At 30.6% G+C, this 17,352-nt stretch overlaps 1 protein-coding gene across 5 annotated transcripts in view; it reads right to left on the bottom strand.

Annotated features, from left to right (window-relative positions):
* LOC149552940 (uncharacterized) overlaps positions 1-17,352 on the bottom strand; it is a 404,864-nt gene that overhangs the window by 6,650 nt on the left and 380,862 nt on the right. For 3 of the 5 annotated variants that reach the window (XR_016352988.1, XR_016352987.1, XR_016352986.1), the window contains one exon: positions 14,205-14,772. The exons of 1 other annotated variant lie outside the window; for it this stretch is intronic. The gene's annotated coding sequence lies outside the window, so the exon portion shown is untranslated. Of the gene's footprint in view, positions 1-14,204; positions 14,773-14,798; positions 16,886-17,352 lie in introns of those variants that run through there. One more of the 5 variants, XR_016352990.1, reaches the window with a different exon arrangement.

Here is a 17,352-nt window from a genome sequence, read left to right as displayed (position 1 = left end):
TGGATTTAAGGATTCTTGGGGTTCCAAATAGTTCTCAACTCTCCAACCCTTCTAATCTCTTCAAATGACCTTCTAGGCCTAGTTGCCCCTATTAGGCCTCCAATGATAAAGATCCTTGATTTCCCCCCAATTTTCCCCAAGCCCAAACTTAACTCTATGGGTTTTTAGATACCTATTTAGCCATTCGTCAACATATCAAAAGGTTACCTATGGTTCCTTTGGACCAAACCTTACTATCATTAAACAGTGACTCTAAAATGCCTAAAAAGTAAGAAATCTAACAAAGGGACTACAAGTTCTTTACACTCCCTAGTCTCTTCTTAGGTCATGAATGCCACATATCCAAGAGGAATTAGACTAAAGACTTTAGAAACACCAAAAAACCCCAAATTGCTTCCCCAAACCCTCCAAAACTAGGGCTTTCTAATTAAATGTTATGCCCACACTTCTAGGATCATTCCTCAACATACTCAATCACTTTCAATCATCAAACAATGAACTTCAATGGCTAGAACTTCTAATGTTGCTCCATAGCCAAGAATTCAATGTCTTTTTCTCTACAATTTTCAATGGTGATCACCTATCCTTATACTTTCATGTCAAAACCATGTTAGACATGATATGTACATAAGGTTACAAGATCATTCCATGAGAATCAAACTCTTACATCCATGGAATGATCAACATGTTTGTTAAAAACTCAAACTTGTTAGTAAACAATGAAATCCTTCCAAACAACAACAACAAACTAGATGGCAATGAACTTCACTAGTCTTAATGCATTAGGAACTAATCATACAACATATAAGGAAGATTAAGAGACCTTAAAGTTGCAAGAAAATCAATGAGAAACAAAACACCATGCCTCAAATGCTTGAAAATGAATATTTTATTGCTTTCCTTCACACGCTCCATACAAAATGATCAATCTCATGTGCTTCTCACCATACAATGCCTCCAAAGGATCTTGAAAACCATCCTAGCAACTACTCCAACTAATTTGAATTGGCTTCCATGCTTAGTTAAGCTTAAAACTCCCTAAAACTACTTTCCCTCCAAAATGCACTAATCTGTTGGGATTCAAATACTTGAATTCTCCAACTTACAATTTATTTTCTTAAAACAACTATTTAACTTTGCTAACTTGCCTATTAGGTCCTCTAGACCAAATTAACAAACCTTAAATCCTTCTAAGACTCCTAAAGACTTTATTTGAATTCATTGTGTCCTTTCTACCCATAATTCATTATTAAAGATCTTAAGGTCCTTAATAGTCCCTTTAGGACTCATTACATCTTTACCATCCTCAATGCCTCCTAAGGCCATGACTGGCTTCAATACATGCCAATTTATTGGTTCATTTTCTTCTTTGCTTGTGATCCATATTTTATCTTCCATAAGGACCTTTGTATACCCTTTTTTCTAGAAGCTACTTCATACAAAGTTTTGGATTTCTTTTGAATATTTATACCACATTATTGATTTTTCTATTACAATAAAAACATGATAAATATCCATTTGATTTTTGAGAAGTTAAAAATTGGTATGGGATTATTCTAGTATTTACATTATAGATTGACTTTTTATGTAGTCATATTGTGGCGGTGATACCATGATGAATGTTGAAGTTTTGCCTAACAAACACCATGATTTTAAATCAAGCATTATTGTTCCTTCTTTCTTTATGACATGGGCTATATATTTTTGATCACTGCAAGATCATGGATTTTGACTTCCATCTCTTTTTTTTGATATACTAGATGTTCTCATGCTCTGAATATGTTGTTAACTCTCTAGGAATATAGACTCAATTAGTAACTTGGAAATATTGTTACATCATGTGTGTTCCTTCCATTATAGACTAGAGATTTTGACTCATGGGCATGAACCCTGTAGTGCCTGCCCCTAGTTCGCATTTTGTTATCGTTGTTGAGCTCTTTTAGAGCTAGTTTCATGTTGTTGGTTAGCAACATTCTTTTGAGATTATCAGATATTGTGCTATGGATTCAATTTATTATGTGATGAGATCACTTAGACTTTATATTTCATGTATGCATGATGATTATTACATTGCTTTCAGTTATTAATGATGATTAGTAAGATGATTTATTATCACATGTGTTTTCTTATGGATACTTACCCCATACTTGCATGTGTATGGTGTGTGTGTTTTCTTTGCGTGTTTACTTTTGTATGGCATGTCTGATGTGGTTAAGGAAGGGAGTCATAGTCACCTGCTAGTCGGGATCTACACGATGCACCACTTCCTGCCATTGTCTGTTTAGTTTAGTATATATTGTGCTTGTACATGCATGGTTTTTATGCAGGTTGCAGGTATCGGGTATCGACTTCCCTGAATTGCCAGGATGAGCGTACCCTATCACACTATCTCAATGATAAGAGAGGGGAGATAAATTCTCAAGTCCAAATCCCAACCCTTTAAGCCATTTTTTCTAATTGGAAAATTAGGACAAGTATCTGAGTTGAGTACCCTCCGAATACGTTTGATAACGTAATTCGTGATTTAAACCTTTGGTTTGATTTTGTATGTATTTTGGCTATGATGGGTTTTCATATTTTTACCTTGAGAGTCTTTGATTTATTTTCTATTAATTAAGCCTAATTAAAAGATTTAATTAATGGTTTAATTAAATGAAAAATTAATATGATATTTTAATATTTATTTTATTTAATTAATTGGGAAATTAATTAAATAAAATAATTAAATTTGAAGATAAAAGTTAAAAGTTTAAATTTGGAATGTGACAATATTTATTTTAATAATAATATATTTGGAGTTCATTTTTAAATAAATGTCTAAATAATATTATTATTAAAGCTAATAAATATTTTAGCAATTAAGTTTTGGAAAATAAAATTTAAAAGTGGAAGATATATTTAAATTAATAAAAGATTCTAAATCTCATGTGATTAAAATATAAATATATTAAGATTGAAAAGTGGAATTATTAAAGTTTGTGCATGAGATTTATTAAATAAATAAATTAAATTGGAAAGAGTAAAAGTAAATATTAAATTAATGATTGTGCATTATTTTAATATTTGCTCACATAGGAGTTGGCAAATTCTCGAGAGTTGTCATGTAGACAACACTGGAGTTTGCACTCTAAGAATGCACAAGTTGTCTATACTTAGAAGTTAGCATTTTTATTTGAGCACATGGTGTCTACAACCTTAAGACTTATCTAGAAGGTTGGAGAAGGCTCATGCTTGGTTGTCATGCTTATCTTCTAGTGGTTTCTAGAGACACTCTAGATGCATCTTAGAGGCCTTTAAATAGAGGCTCTCCTAGTGTGTTTGGTGAAGGGGGAAGTACAAGCTGAAGTAGAAGCTGAATGGAAGCTACAAGTTACAAGCTCATATTCTTCTTCATATGCTCTTATATTTTCTACATGCTTCTATGCTCCTTCTAGCATTTTTAGTCACTTGGAGATTCTTGGTTGGCTTGGATCTTGGAAGGATTGCGAATGATGGAGAAGGGAAGGATTCTTTATGGACTTCTAAGGCATGGCGGATTAGCATCAGTGTCCAGGTGCACTCGTGATATTCGTACATTCTCTTTGCACTATTTCTCTTCCTGTCTTCATCATGTCTTTTATATGTGTCTAAATACTCTTTGTGATTGAATCTACAATTTGGAATTGAAATCTAGGTATGTTATTGGTTGAAAACATTAGGAGAACCCTAGATCCAATTAAAGAGAAACTAGATCTAAATCGGGTTTGGGTTCGAATCAAAATCAAATTGATAAATAAATTTGGAAAAATGGTTTCTAAAACTATAGCCAAACCTATTAGAAGAATTGAATAAATTTAGAGAAACAAATATTCTTAGTTTTGGAAGTCTTTTAAAATTGTGTATATGTTCTATACATGATTATTTACCTTTTCAAATTTGCGATATATTTACGCATTTGTATATATAAATGTTGTAACACAAACTCTGTGTATATATATATATACACACACACACATATATATACATATATACTTATATATATATATATATATATATATATATATATATATATATATATATATATATATATATATATATATATACATATATATGTATGTATATATATATATATATATATATATATATATATATATATATATATATATACATACATATATATATATATATATATATACATATGTATGTATATATATATATATATATATATATATATATATATATATATATATATATACATACATATGTATGTATATATATATATATATACATATACATTTATTTAGTGGAATATCAAATATTTAATCACAGTTGAAATTAATCTGAATTTCGCATATGGCAAAACGTTTAATGCAAACGTTGTTTGGAAACATTTTTTAAAAAATATATTTATTGGGGTGGTCGGGCTTTACCCCGACCGCACCCCTCATCCTTATTAACCCCAGCTGCGGTACGTGGCAGGACTGTGAGGATCGCAGAGTACCTGCGCGATCGCAGGGTACCTGCGACCCGCAGGTCTTGCACGAGTACGTGCCGGCGAATTATAAATATTGCCATCGTTTTGGGTTTGAAACATTTAAACATTCCTTAATTTATGTTATTTCATGTGTTGTGTAATATATATATATATATATATATATATATATATATATATATATATATATATATATATATATATATATTGATATTCAACAATTATTATATATGTATTATATTTATTATAAATGAAATTTTAATATTAACAAAATTAATCATCTTATAATATTTTAAGTCTCATGATATAAATTTAATGGTTTAATAGAGTTTAAATGAGAAAGATAGGAGAATTGAATGGAAATTTGAGAAAACTATATATTATTCATTTAGAGATATTAACGTTTATTTGATATTCATTGAATGAACGATGAATCTGATTTAAGTATTGAGATTATTAATGGGATTATTATTTATTAATAATTGTTAAGGTTAGCAATTATTAATGAATGATAAGTAAAGCTAGTACAAGTATTAAGTAATTCAATTTAACTCAAATTGAGATTTGTAATAATTGAAGTATAGCAACAAGTTATAACAATTGATTTAGACAATCTCAGGGGATATGAGATGATAGGTTAAAGCAAATATTAGATAATGATATTGAGGGATATTCTTTGAGTTGCCATATAATTAATTGTAAAATAATTAATAAATTAAGTTATTTGCAAAGGAAGAATTGAGTATTCTATTTGAACCTTTAGACAAGTTTAATTGAAGCTGAATATGGAATTGGGTGGAAATTGTGAGTTTTGTAATTTGATGGGAAGTACATACTTGGGTTAATAAGAAGCTAGCCTCTAGAGAATTGATTTACGTCAAGGCGGGATTATCAGCTTAAATGACCCAATCTATATTTAGGTTTTCATTAAGATGTTATTATTATTTATAATGTAGAATATGGAAATACTAGTCACCTTTAATATAATTCATTATTCATGATTAACAAGTTACTATTAATTTGGACGTCAATAATTTTGATGAGTTTAATTAATTATCAATTAATTTGATTAGATTTAATCTAGTGGAGATAATTGATTGAAGTTTCATAAAAGATATTAATTTTTAGATTTAGATTATAATTTATTTTTAATCAATTGATATTCATTGAGTTGATAATATAATTATGATATTAATAATTAAGTTGTGCGATAGAGTCTTATTCAAAAAGATTAATGATAATACGAATTTGTTGAGGAAATATTGGTATTCTTTGAAAGATGACGAATATGGTCATTTAAGAGTTTCAGTAATTATTATTGAATTATTAATATGATCATTTGAATATTGAATTATAGTTGACTTTTAACTTATAGAATTCTAGTTAGTTAGTTAGTCAACTGATATTAATTGGAACGTTGCTATGGTTATGCAATTATTAATTAAATCAATTAAATAGAGCTAATTGGATTTAATTAATAATTAAGTTATGTAATGGAGATTTAATTGATATAAATCTTGTAGCGAGATTGTAAATTATCTATATTGAAGTTGATAAATCTTATGACTTGAATTATGACCTTAGATATTATATGGTTGTCAACAATGATAACGATTAAATTAAAAGACTCAAACTTTAGTAACCCTTAACTAAGATTCTAATTGAAGGCTATTAGAATGATAATAGGTCATGGATGGTGTACCTATGTTAATTGATGGATTTAATTGATCATTTTAATTAAGTTAAGATATCTTATTCGAAGAATGATAATTGGTTCTCTTATAATTTAACGATTAATGATCCTTGTCTTATGTGAAAAGCTGAAGTAACGATAAGAAGAGTTGATCAATTTGAATATGGATCTTAGTTAAATAAAGAGAACAATTTAATTAAAGGTCAATGATGAACAATTTAATGAGTAAATGTTTATCCTTATGTTATTCTTAGAAAGTAATTCTTAATAATGAAAGGATAATGTTATCGAGGAGCAAATGGGTTGACCTGTAGGTCAAATGATGAAACTTAGACATTTGAAGTATTCTTGAAAATGGAAACTGAAACCTCTACACATGAATAATGGAAAATGAAACTCCACACATTATTCAACTATGAGATTTTAGTAAACCAAAACATGTGTCTACATCGTGTATTCTATATGCTTCTTGTTTTGGGTTTTGGGTTGACTAGTGTTGACCAGTCCCAGGTTGTTACCAGAGGCTCGGGGGTTATGAGATATGTTGGCATGTTGATCTTATTTGGTCTCGATCTTTATAAGCCCAACCATGGTGATGTGATCGTATGCTCTATGAAATGTTTGTTATTGTTCATCAGTCTTCATGTGTGAAGCTGAGATGTATGTGTATGAGACACTTGAGCTAATCATTTTTGAGTCATCGATCAGTTATCCTTGGATTGTTTTCTAGTCGCCATGATGGGACTATGATGTGGATTTATTTCTTGATGATGTCATGTTTTGACATGTTTGACTCAACCATTTTGGAGTCTTCGATCAGTATGATTTTGAGATATTCTTGGTTGCTTGTTGAAGAACCAATGGATATGGTGATTATTTTGAGATATATTTTGGTTATTGAGAACCAATGGATACATATGATTATCAGTGATGCCTTCAGTTGCCAATAGAGAACTGTTGTGGTCATGATTTTCTATGGATGTTGCTCATGGAGATTTGATGCTTTTATGCATATTTGATGATTTTATCATGGAGATTTGATGATTCTTATCTTGGTGATTTGATGATTCTTATTATGGATATTTGATGCTTATTTTGTGGATATTTGATTATTCTTTTTATGGATTATCTTTTGGATTTTCTTTACAGTCGCTTGTACAGGACTGTGGTGATTATGATTCCATGAGCATTAGGGTAGGTAATCTACTTGTAGTGTCGGGAAGTGGCTTGCAATGGGGGTCGGGGCCCTAAGTGGCTGCCAGGATAACTCATTGTAAGTTTGGTTAATAAGTGATAACATTTACACACTAAATGGGGATTAAATGAACCTAAAAAGATAATTGTTTTGGATGTTCTTGCCCATGCCTTGAGCGCTTGTATAGGCTAGGATGGGAGTAGTGAGATGCATGGTTGCGACCATTGCATTCCATAGTATGCCTCGTCAGTATGAGAGGATACTAGTGGTCGCATGAGATCTGTATGGACCCATGGAGTTTAGCTAACTGCCAGGGTAACTTGTACGAGATAAATGCGATGACACTTTCCCGCTTGCAAAGTAGGTTTCCTACATGTCATTGTTGTGCCTCTGGGAATTAGATGTCAATTTTGTGTGTGATGGAACCTTTGAGTTAGTATTCTTTTAGGATTCCTGGACTTTAGAGATTTGTGCTATGTGATTTTGATAGCCTGTTTGGGACTTGAGACTATCTCCTCAGCACGGTGGGAGTAGACCACTTAGGTTCCACGTGGTCGGGTGGTAGTGTTTTATCACTCTTATCATTTGAGATGCATTGAGACACCGTGGCTAGAGTATTATTGGTTGGTATTTATCTTCATTATGTTTTTGGGTCATTATGGTAAATGATACCTTATGATGGATGTATTTACTGGTATGTTTCTTATATTGATGATTTGCATATGTTAGATAATGGTATCCTATGCTTTACTTTGCATGTTAGTAGGATGTTTTAGGAGTGACATTCCTACTATGTTAATACCGATGATCTCTTCGGTGCTTTGGAATGTTACGCACGGAGGGATGGCTAAGATCCATGATGGTCTAATGATGCTATTAACGGTTGGGAGGAACCGTGCACTTAGTTAGTTATGTTTGAGATATATGGTTATCTTTTATGATGGATGTTTATATCTTTATGATGATGATGTATCATGTATGGTATGTGGTTTCATTATGTTATTGCATCATGGATTAATATTGGATGATGATGTACTTTATTTACATGGATGTTTATTCTTTTAAGCTTTTCATACCTTGTAACATATATAGTGGATGACTGAGCAATCTAAAATGTACACTTGTATATTGTTTAAGAACATTGGATGCATCATTGTTATTTCATTGTTAAGAATGTGATGTTAGATGGATAGTTAAGATTAGAAGTAATTCAACGTTAAGGGATCTTTAAAGAATGTAATCTGTTATGTATGTTATGTTTACTTTCAGATGGATGTTACTATTGCTTCCGCTATCATGTTAATGTTATGAATGATTTTACTTTCATGTTTAAAAAGCAAATTGTTTGGTAAACTTAGTGAAATTCTTTGGATCCCTTGGCGGGGCATTACAAACCCTTATGAAGTATATCAAGTCCACTTATAACTTGGTCTACCATTTGAATTGGTTTGCATTTCCTTGAGGCTTATGGCCACTCATTTCAATGAATATAAATTGGAATCCTGATGATTGATCTGTTCAAGATTTGTCAATTATTTCTTTCTCTATTTTATAAATGTTGGCAGTATTTGATTGTGACTATTGGGCTTATTATAACTATAATTATTCAAGTTTTCATATTCTTTATCCATCATAGCCTTACATAATATTGTTTGAACAACTGCTATGTTTTTTTGGATACTTTCAAAACTAAGGCTTTTTGAAATATATATTATTGTTATAATCTCTGCCTTGCACTTTTCTTTTGTGTGTTAGCATGAACGCATACTAACTTGTCATATATCAAAGGTTAAATAGATAACATCTCTTCCTTTTATTACTTAAAATCATATTTTTCAAAATGCCCTTCTTGATTTGTTGGATATTGGTCAGATGTAGCATTCTTTTATATATTACTTAACATTATATCTATTAAAATGCCCTTTACATTTAGAACTTCATTATCATAGTTGGGTGCCTTTATTTTGCACATTCTATAGAAATCCTATATAATAATTTGATCTTGAAACCTCATAAATTCAATATATATTTACTTATATGAGAATGCTCTTTTTTTGTGACCTCTGAAAATAATGACATTCAATTTGACTACTCTCTTGAATATGTTGAAGATTTCTGATTATAGAATTTAAATTCAAGGGTATCATGCATCTTTTCTTTGTTTAAACATAATGGTGTATGTGATCACTATTGAAAAGAAAATACCTTCTTCTCCTCAATCTTGAAGCTTTATCACACATGAGCAATTGTTGAAACTTTGAACATCAATTATCTCTATTATCTCAAATCATAATGATAACTTAGAAAAAGATACCTTTGAAAAGAAATAATTATCTTCTTACCCTTTAACTTTATGAGGAGTCTTCTCACAATACTCCCTAATTCACCCCGTTCTGGACATAACCCAGAAAGTTTTTTGCTTGATTCTTCCACATTTTTCCATACAATGTCGCACAAGATGACTATTTTATATTTTTAGATTATTTTTGAAATCATTCCCTAAAATGAACTTGCAACTCATTTATATATCTTCACTTGTAGCAATAAGGCCAATTTCAAAGAAAATGAGCCATCACTTAATTTCTTATAATAGTTATTGTTTCTTTCTCATTGACAATGTACTTGTTGGGATATAATTATTGTCTTTCTTTCCTTTACCCTCTCTTGATAAATACTCATAGAAATGATCTAACTTTGTAAGTATTTATGTTGTTAGCATGAATTTCCCTTGAAGTCTTTGTGTTATATCTGTTGGTTGTATTTAATTGTTCACTCATTGTTGATATATATGAATATAATACCCTTTTTCTTAAGATAAGTCCATCTTTACACCCATTTGATAAACCTCAACGCTTTATTGAGATCATCTAAATATTTGAAACTCCCATGCACACATGTAGCCTTCAATCTAATAAAATTTTCATGTTGTCTAAAATCCTTAACTCTTAGCAACTGAAAGGTTTTACAATAGTTTGTTGTGTCCCTTTGACAACCTCACACTTCATGTGTCTCAATAGCTTTGTGATTCAATTGAAAGGTTTCCTACCTAAAACTTGTGTATATCCCTTTGAAAATCTCCTCAAACCCTCTGTCTTCATCCTTTCTTGATTTGACCAAAAGGTTTTATGCCTATAATTTATGCATGTCCCTTCTATGATCTCCTTAGTATCTTCAATTAGCTACTTTGGTTAAACTAGAAAGTCCCATATCTATAATGAATGTATGCCCCCTCAATATTCTCCCCAAAATCTTTAGTCTGCGCCTCTACATGATTTAGTTGAAAGGTTTCATGTGTGTAACTTATGCATGATCTTTCAACAACCTCAAGTCTTCATACTTGTATCTGCACATGAAACAAACTTAGTATAAAACATGTTTCTCTCTTTGTTTTCTTCCTTCTCCTTTGCATCGTTTAATGCTTATTGATTGCTCATATATGATTGATAGTTGTAAATATAGATCATTGGCTTTCTCGAGTTCAGTCATTTCTTATGACTGACATTCTTACTCTTTTGTATAGGTTGCAGCATGGATGTAAGGATCTTTAGAGCTCCATCCAATTGCAACAACTACTACTCCATTCTAAGAAATTATAGAAACTACCTCCTGCATTTATTGTTTTCAATTCTATTTATTCAATAAGTTTATATTGATCATGTGCAAAATCATAAGTGCTCCTATAACATAGTTTTATGATAATGTGTATCAATTGATCTTGATTTTTGCATATATCAGTTGTTCTTTTTAAAAACTGATTTTTAGATGTTTTATTTTGTTCCATGGCATGTGTGGCTTCTAAAAATAACTAAAATGATTTTATGTGAAGATTTCATGTAATGAAGGAGTAAAAATAGGATTTAGAATTTTGAACTGTTATACATTGCATTCTTTTGAATCAAAATGATGAATTCATAAATATTTCATATTTTTAGTAATTGAACTTATCTTTAGCTTTTTGTACTTTGATGCAATGCTTCAATTTAGTTATGCTATTATGTTATCATCATACCGTCATCACATGATAGAACATAGAATCATAGGAAATCGCCAAAATTTTCATAGATAGAGAAATTTGGTAACTTTTTTGGTGACATCTCCAGGATGTTTGCTTGCTAAATAGTAATAGATCAGCTTCCTTATGCAAATCCATTGGGTATAGAGTTATCTTCAGCATTAGAAAGTTGAACCTTCTCAAACTTTTACAAAACTATCAAACTTAAAAAATTGAAACAAACTTGCTAAAAAACACACACCACACCACACCAAACTGAAATTGAAACTAAAACTGAAAACTTCAACTAGATCTCTAGGCTTTCATAGGATTCCATAGTTGTTTATTTTGATAATCATGATATAGTTGTATCATAATAAAGAAATGAATATAATTTCATTTTATGATCTCATTTCTATGGCATAACAATTGTATCCTAGTTGTGAAGGCTAGCAGTCACTGACTATTATGACAACTTGCAAATTTGGTTGAAAGCATATTGAAAACAACTATAAAACTAACTATAGAACTTGAAATTGTACCTTGTGTTGTAATAGCAACCTGATGCATTGTTTCTAATTATATTTGGGTGATATATTGATTTCCTTGGAGTGATCACACCCATTTTTTGGTATTTTTTATATTTTTTTATAGTGGTATATCAGTCAAGTATGATGAGAAATAATACATCATATTTTTGTTGTGCCTCAAGATACTATTTCAAGTTAACTATAACTCAAAAATCAGAATTAGTACTTGTTTTTTTGAGATTGATAGAAAAGAATTTGTACCAACAATATGCATGAATATTTTTTGATTTTTGTACATATTAATGACTAAAAACTATACCATGTCATTGTGTATCTACTATGAATTCATGGGGTATGTATGATTCAAGGCATCATAATCTATTCCATGCTTTGTGTGATATGTATCTCATTTATTAATGACACATTGATGATGATGTTTTGTAGTCTTCTACTTTATTACTAACCACTAACAACTAACACACTAAAACTTGAATCTAAATGTACTGAAACAACACTTATTGAAATCTAAAAACTTAATCACACCTCTATTCTATTGTGCTAAGGCACTTATTCAAATATGAAAATACCGCAAAAGCATCATTTGAGGTGAATCCCATTCACCAAGATTCCCAACTCCTCTCCTCCAAGTGTAGACAAATAGAAGACATTGTGTAGTGTATCACCGCTTATGATATACAAACCAGCCCACATGGCATCAAACTTTGTATATTTTCTAGGACTACTTTTCAACTCATCCCATTTCAATACAATGTTTCCTAGCTTGAAATGCTTGGAAGATGCCTTCTTATCAAATATTTTCTTCATTTGAACTTGGTGAAGCTCAATTTTTTTGCAAGGCCTCTCTCCTTTTCTCCTCTAATTCATTGAGTTGAGCCAACCTTACTACCATAGGTTTCTCATCAATTATATCTAATTGATGCATAAAATCTAATGCTGGAAACTCAACCAAAATAGGTAATCTAGCTTCTTTACCATAAACCAATATATAAGGAGACATACCAATTGACCTTTTAGGAGTTATTCTATTAGCCCATAGGGCTGATTTTAAATTTTCATTCCAAACACATTGATTCCCTTCTAATGTCTTTTTATAATATGAATCAAGTTCTTGTTAGTGGATTCATCTTGCACATTACCTTGTGGGTAGTAATTTGACGAAGTATTTAGATACACACCCTTTTTAACAACCCATTTTGCAATTTTTTTTTTTATAAATGCAAATGCATTATTTGAGATAATAGAATTTGGTATGCCAAATCTACAAACTAAATCATCAAAAAAAATTTAAAACAACAGTCTTGTTTGCATCTCTAGGAGTCATTGCTTCAGTTCACTTTGTAAAATAATCAATGGCTATCAATACCTGCTTATGACATGCACTTGAAGGTGTATTAATGATGCCAATAAAGTCTAGACCCCATTTTATAAATGGTTGGTCCACCTAAATAGGCTACCAGGTTAGCATTATTAATTTCTCTTTACCAGCAAAAATTGAACATTGTTTACATTTCCTTACCCAAGAATGTGTCCTTAAACACACTTGGCCAATAATAGCCTACCTTTATCACTTTAAGAGTTGTAGCTCTTGGTGATAAGTGGTCTCTAGCTGACCCTTCATTGAACTGATGTAAAATATGCTCAATTTGATATGGTTTATTAAACCTCAGCAAAACAACTTGCAAATCTTTCTTAAATAAAATACCATTCATTAAACAATATGAAATAGCTTGCAATATATAACATCCTAATTGCAAGAAAATGATCATATCATCCACCCAATCATTCTGAATATTAGGAATAATAGGTTGTTCATCATCAAGTAAAGCTAAAACAACATCAACATCATTAGTTAAATCATTATCTCTATTTCCAAAAGGTTGTTCACATAAACCTTTGCCTCTTACCAACTTAGTAACTTTAATTTCAATATCATATTCTATTGCTTTAGTGATCCAACCAACTCTCTTAGTATTCAAATCCTTATTTAGTAAAAAATCTTTAACAGAAGGATGCACAACCATTAGCTTAATCTTATTATTTGAAAGCATATGCCTAAGCTTTTTCAGACTTCTTATAACAACAAGGGTGGGCTTTTCCACAAATTTATAATGCAGTTCATAATCCTTAAGTCCTTGACTGAAAAATGCTAATGGTTGTTCAAAACCTTCATCATTTTTTTGTGCTAACATAGCAATAATACTGTCAATGTTTCCATAAGCATATAATATTAAAACTTTTGAAAAATTTGGAATTAACAATGTAGGAGCAATAGCTAATGCTTATTTTATCAACTCAAAACTACGTTTACCTTCTTTTTTCTAGCTAAAAACTATACCTTTATTAACATAGATGTTAATGAAATTAATAATTCAACAATATTTGGAATGAACCTTCTCACAAAGTTAATCCTACCTAGGAAACTTTGAAGTCCTTTCTTATGAGCTAGAAGCGGTAGGGCAAGAATGACACTTACTCTTTCAGGTTCAATGGTAATGCCTTCTTTAGAAATAATAAATCCAAGAAACTTACCCTAATGGACATAAAACACATTTTTCTTTGGATTCAAGGAAATACCATATTCCCTTCATCTTTCAAATATCACTCTTAAGTGTTGAAAGTGATATGTTGTATTCTTTGAAAAAACAATAATGCCATCAAGGTAAACAAGTACAAACCTATACATTAAGTTTAAGAAAGCCTTATCCATTGATTTTTGAAAGGTTGTACCCGCATTTGATAAACCAAATGGCATCTCATGATAAGCCATAGTTCCCCATTTGGTAGTAAAGGACGTTTTATATCTATCCTCTTCCTTGACCAAAATATGGTTATAACCAGAGAAACCATCCAACAATGAAAACCATTTTGAACCTGAAACAACTTGTAAAATTTGTTACATTGAAGGAAAAGGATGTCTATCATTCAATGAAGCTCTATTTAAATCATCGAAATCAATACACAATTTGATTTCTTCATTGTTTTTTTTACTGGAACTAGATTTGATACCCAAGAAGTATGCTTAATAGGGAATATAATATTGCTCTCAATTAACTTATTCAATTCTCTGATCATAAAAGGCTCTAACTTTAGATTAATTGGTCTTTTTTTTTTGTCTTATGAGTTTTGCTTCTTGTTTTAATGTTGGGGAATGTGCTTCATGCTTGGCATGCAAGTGATGCATCTGCATATGCAATTTTATCACCTTAGAAAACTATATTTAATTTTGCTAGCTGGGAATAATTGATTGTTCATTTTATTGTACCTAATCTGATGACTGTTCTACAGGAATATGTAATCAACCTAGCTAATTAACAACTAGACCATTTTAAATGGGTTATGGCTTGTGTATCTACTATTCCCATTTATCATATGATTGCAATGTTGGAGGCAATATTATTTCCAAAGTAGCCTCTTAAACTGTTCATTCATTGATTACTCATTTAGTGATTTGAAGGTTAATGTAATGTGACGGTTTTGGTTTTTGGTGCAACTCTGACTGTACCTTGTGTTTTGATTGTAGAACTGTACTTCTTCCTCTAGATCTTGTGGACATGATTCTCTGAAAGCTTTTAGACAACTGAATGCATATTCCTATATTGATTATGTATACATTTTTCTACTATTGTTAATCTTTATCTATTGGGTAATCAGTACATTTGGCAATGCATCCATTAGTCTTGTTTCCACCTTGATTACACACAAATCATTTACACACAAAAATCATTGGCTAACTGCACGACCTCCACTCTAGCGTAGATTTCATATTGTTTGTAGAGAATTTGAGCTCAAATGAGAGTGTAGAGAATCTTTCAAGAGCTTGCAACAACAACCTTTCAATCAATTCTCCTTCTTTTTACTTGGCGTTTATCACATGTTGCAAGGGTACTTTATGACAAATGTTTCGATCATTGTGTCATTGAATTTTTTTAAACACCATAATCCTTTATGATCTTTTATTTTTGTGTGTGTTTGAATGTCAAAATGTATCATTGAATATTTCCTTTTTATGTTGGTTGATTTTGTGTAACTTATGTGGCAAGGACAAGCAAATGCTCAATTAGGTAAGGTTGTAAGTAGCAAGCAATGCAACTGGGTAAAGGTGGTAATCTCAGATTTTGTCTAAAAATGAAAACTAAATAGATAAAATAGCTAGGTGGAATTGAGAAACTATATGTTTTATTTTATTTTCTAATGTTCATTTCTATGGAATTAGATTTTTAATGATTTTTTTTCCAATTCCACATGTTTAAATGAAAGATTGATTTCGAGTATTTGGAGTAAATGGGAATACAAAATTCAAATTAATGTACATTCCAATTCCAATTTAGTGCATTCAAACTACAGTTTACAATATTTTCAAAGTTAGAAATGTCAATTCTTGTTCAATTCTAGCAACCCACTGAGCTCTTAGAGAATGTGTAGTTAATGGTTTTTTAAAGAAGCTCTACAAAACATCAAAACATTGAGACATATATTTCACAACTATCTTATATAAATGACTAGTATACCAATCTATTCAAAATTAAAATTCTAATTAATCTTTTGTATCATTTACGAGGAAACTTTAAAAAATTATACTTAGGAAATCAAATTGACGAGTTTTCAAATTAAGATCATGTCAAAAATTTAAAGAGGAATGTAATCTCATGAATTGAAATGATTGCAATGATTGTCAGATAAAAAAAGGATTTGTTGAAAAAAGTTTGAAAAATCTCAAGAAAATTTAAGTGACATATATAAAGCTAGAGTTACTGACCTTTGATAATGCCCTCCCTATAAGTAATAAAATGGGAAGCTTTAGAAAGAGGTATGAACATCCATAAAGCATGATGAAGGTGTAACTTTTTGTCAAGTATCACCTTTGCATATGTTTTTGTAGATGTGTATCCAAAATATAGAAGCACTAATAAGGTACATGGTGTTGGTATAATGCCTCAAAGAGATATTGTCCCATGGAATTTAATGGCCATAAGCTTTGTACGAACTACATGTAAAAGAATGAAATTTGTAAATAAAAGCAATTGGAATTTTTTAAACCAAATATTCTACCTATGTCCTCCCTACTTATGTCAAAATGAGAGCTTTGGAATAGGGTGTGAAAATTCATCCAAGCGAAATGGAGGGATATTTCTATGAAAAAAATATGTTGGAAATCTTGTGGTAGAAAATCATGCAAAATGTGGGATCGTAGATAAAAACCATAAATTTTTTGATAGAATTTTGCAATTAGATGTCTTATCAAGTAATGATATGATTGTAAAATGAGTACAAGATGAATTTCACAAAGAATATTTGATGTCCACATTTTTGTAAACATACCATCAAAATAGCTGCTAAACTAATCTACCCAAATCTAAAACTCATCAAATTACGTTGGTGTTTGCATCATGCATATGATTTGCTAATAAAATTAGTTCAGTATAGCATAAGTGTGGATAGAGTATTTCAATC

The sequence above is a fragment of the Cupressus sempervirens genome, chromosome 6 (genome assembly GCF_028749045.1).
Source record: "Cupressus sempervirens isolate cs-2001-9-10 chromosome 6, ASM2874904v1, whole genome shotgun sequence".
Classification (NCBI taxonomy): domain Eukaryota; kingdom Viridiplantae; phylum Streptophyta; class Pinopsida; order Cupressales; family Cupressaceae; genus Cupressus; species Cupressus sempervirens.
Note: the sequence above shows the minus strand (reverse complement) of the source record. Positions and strands in the feature narration are given on the sequence as shown.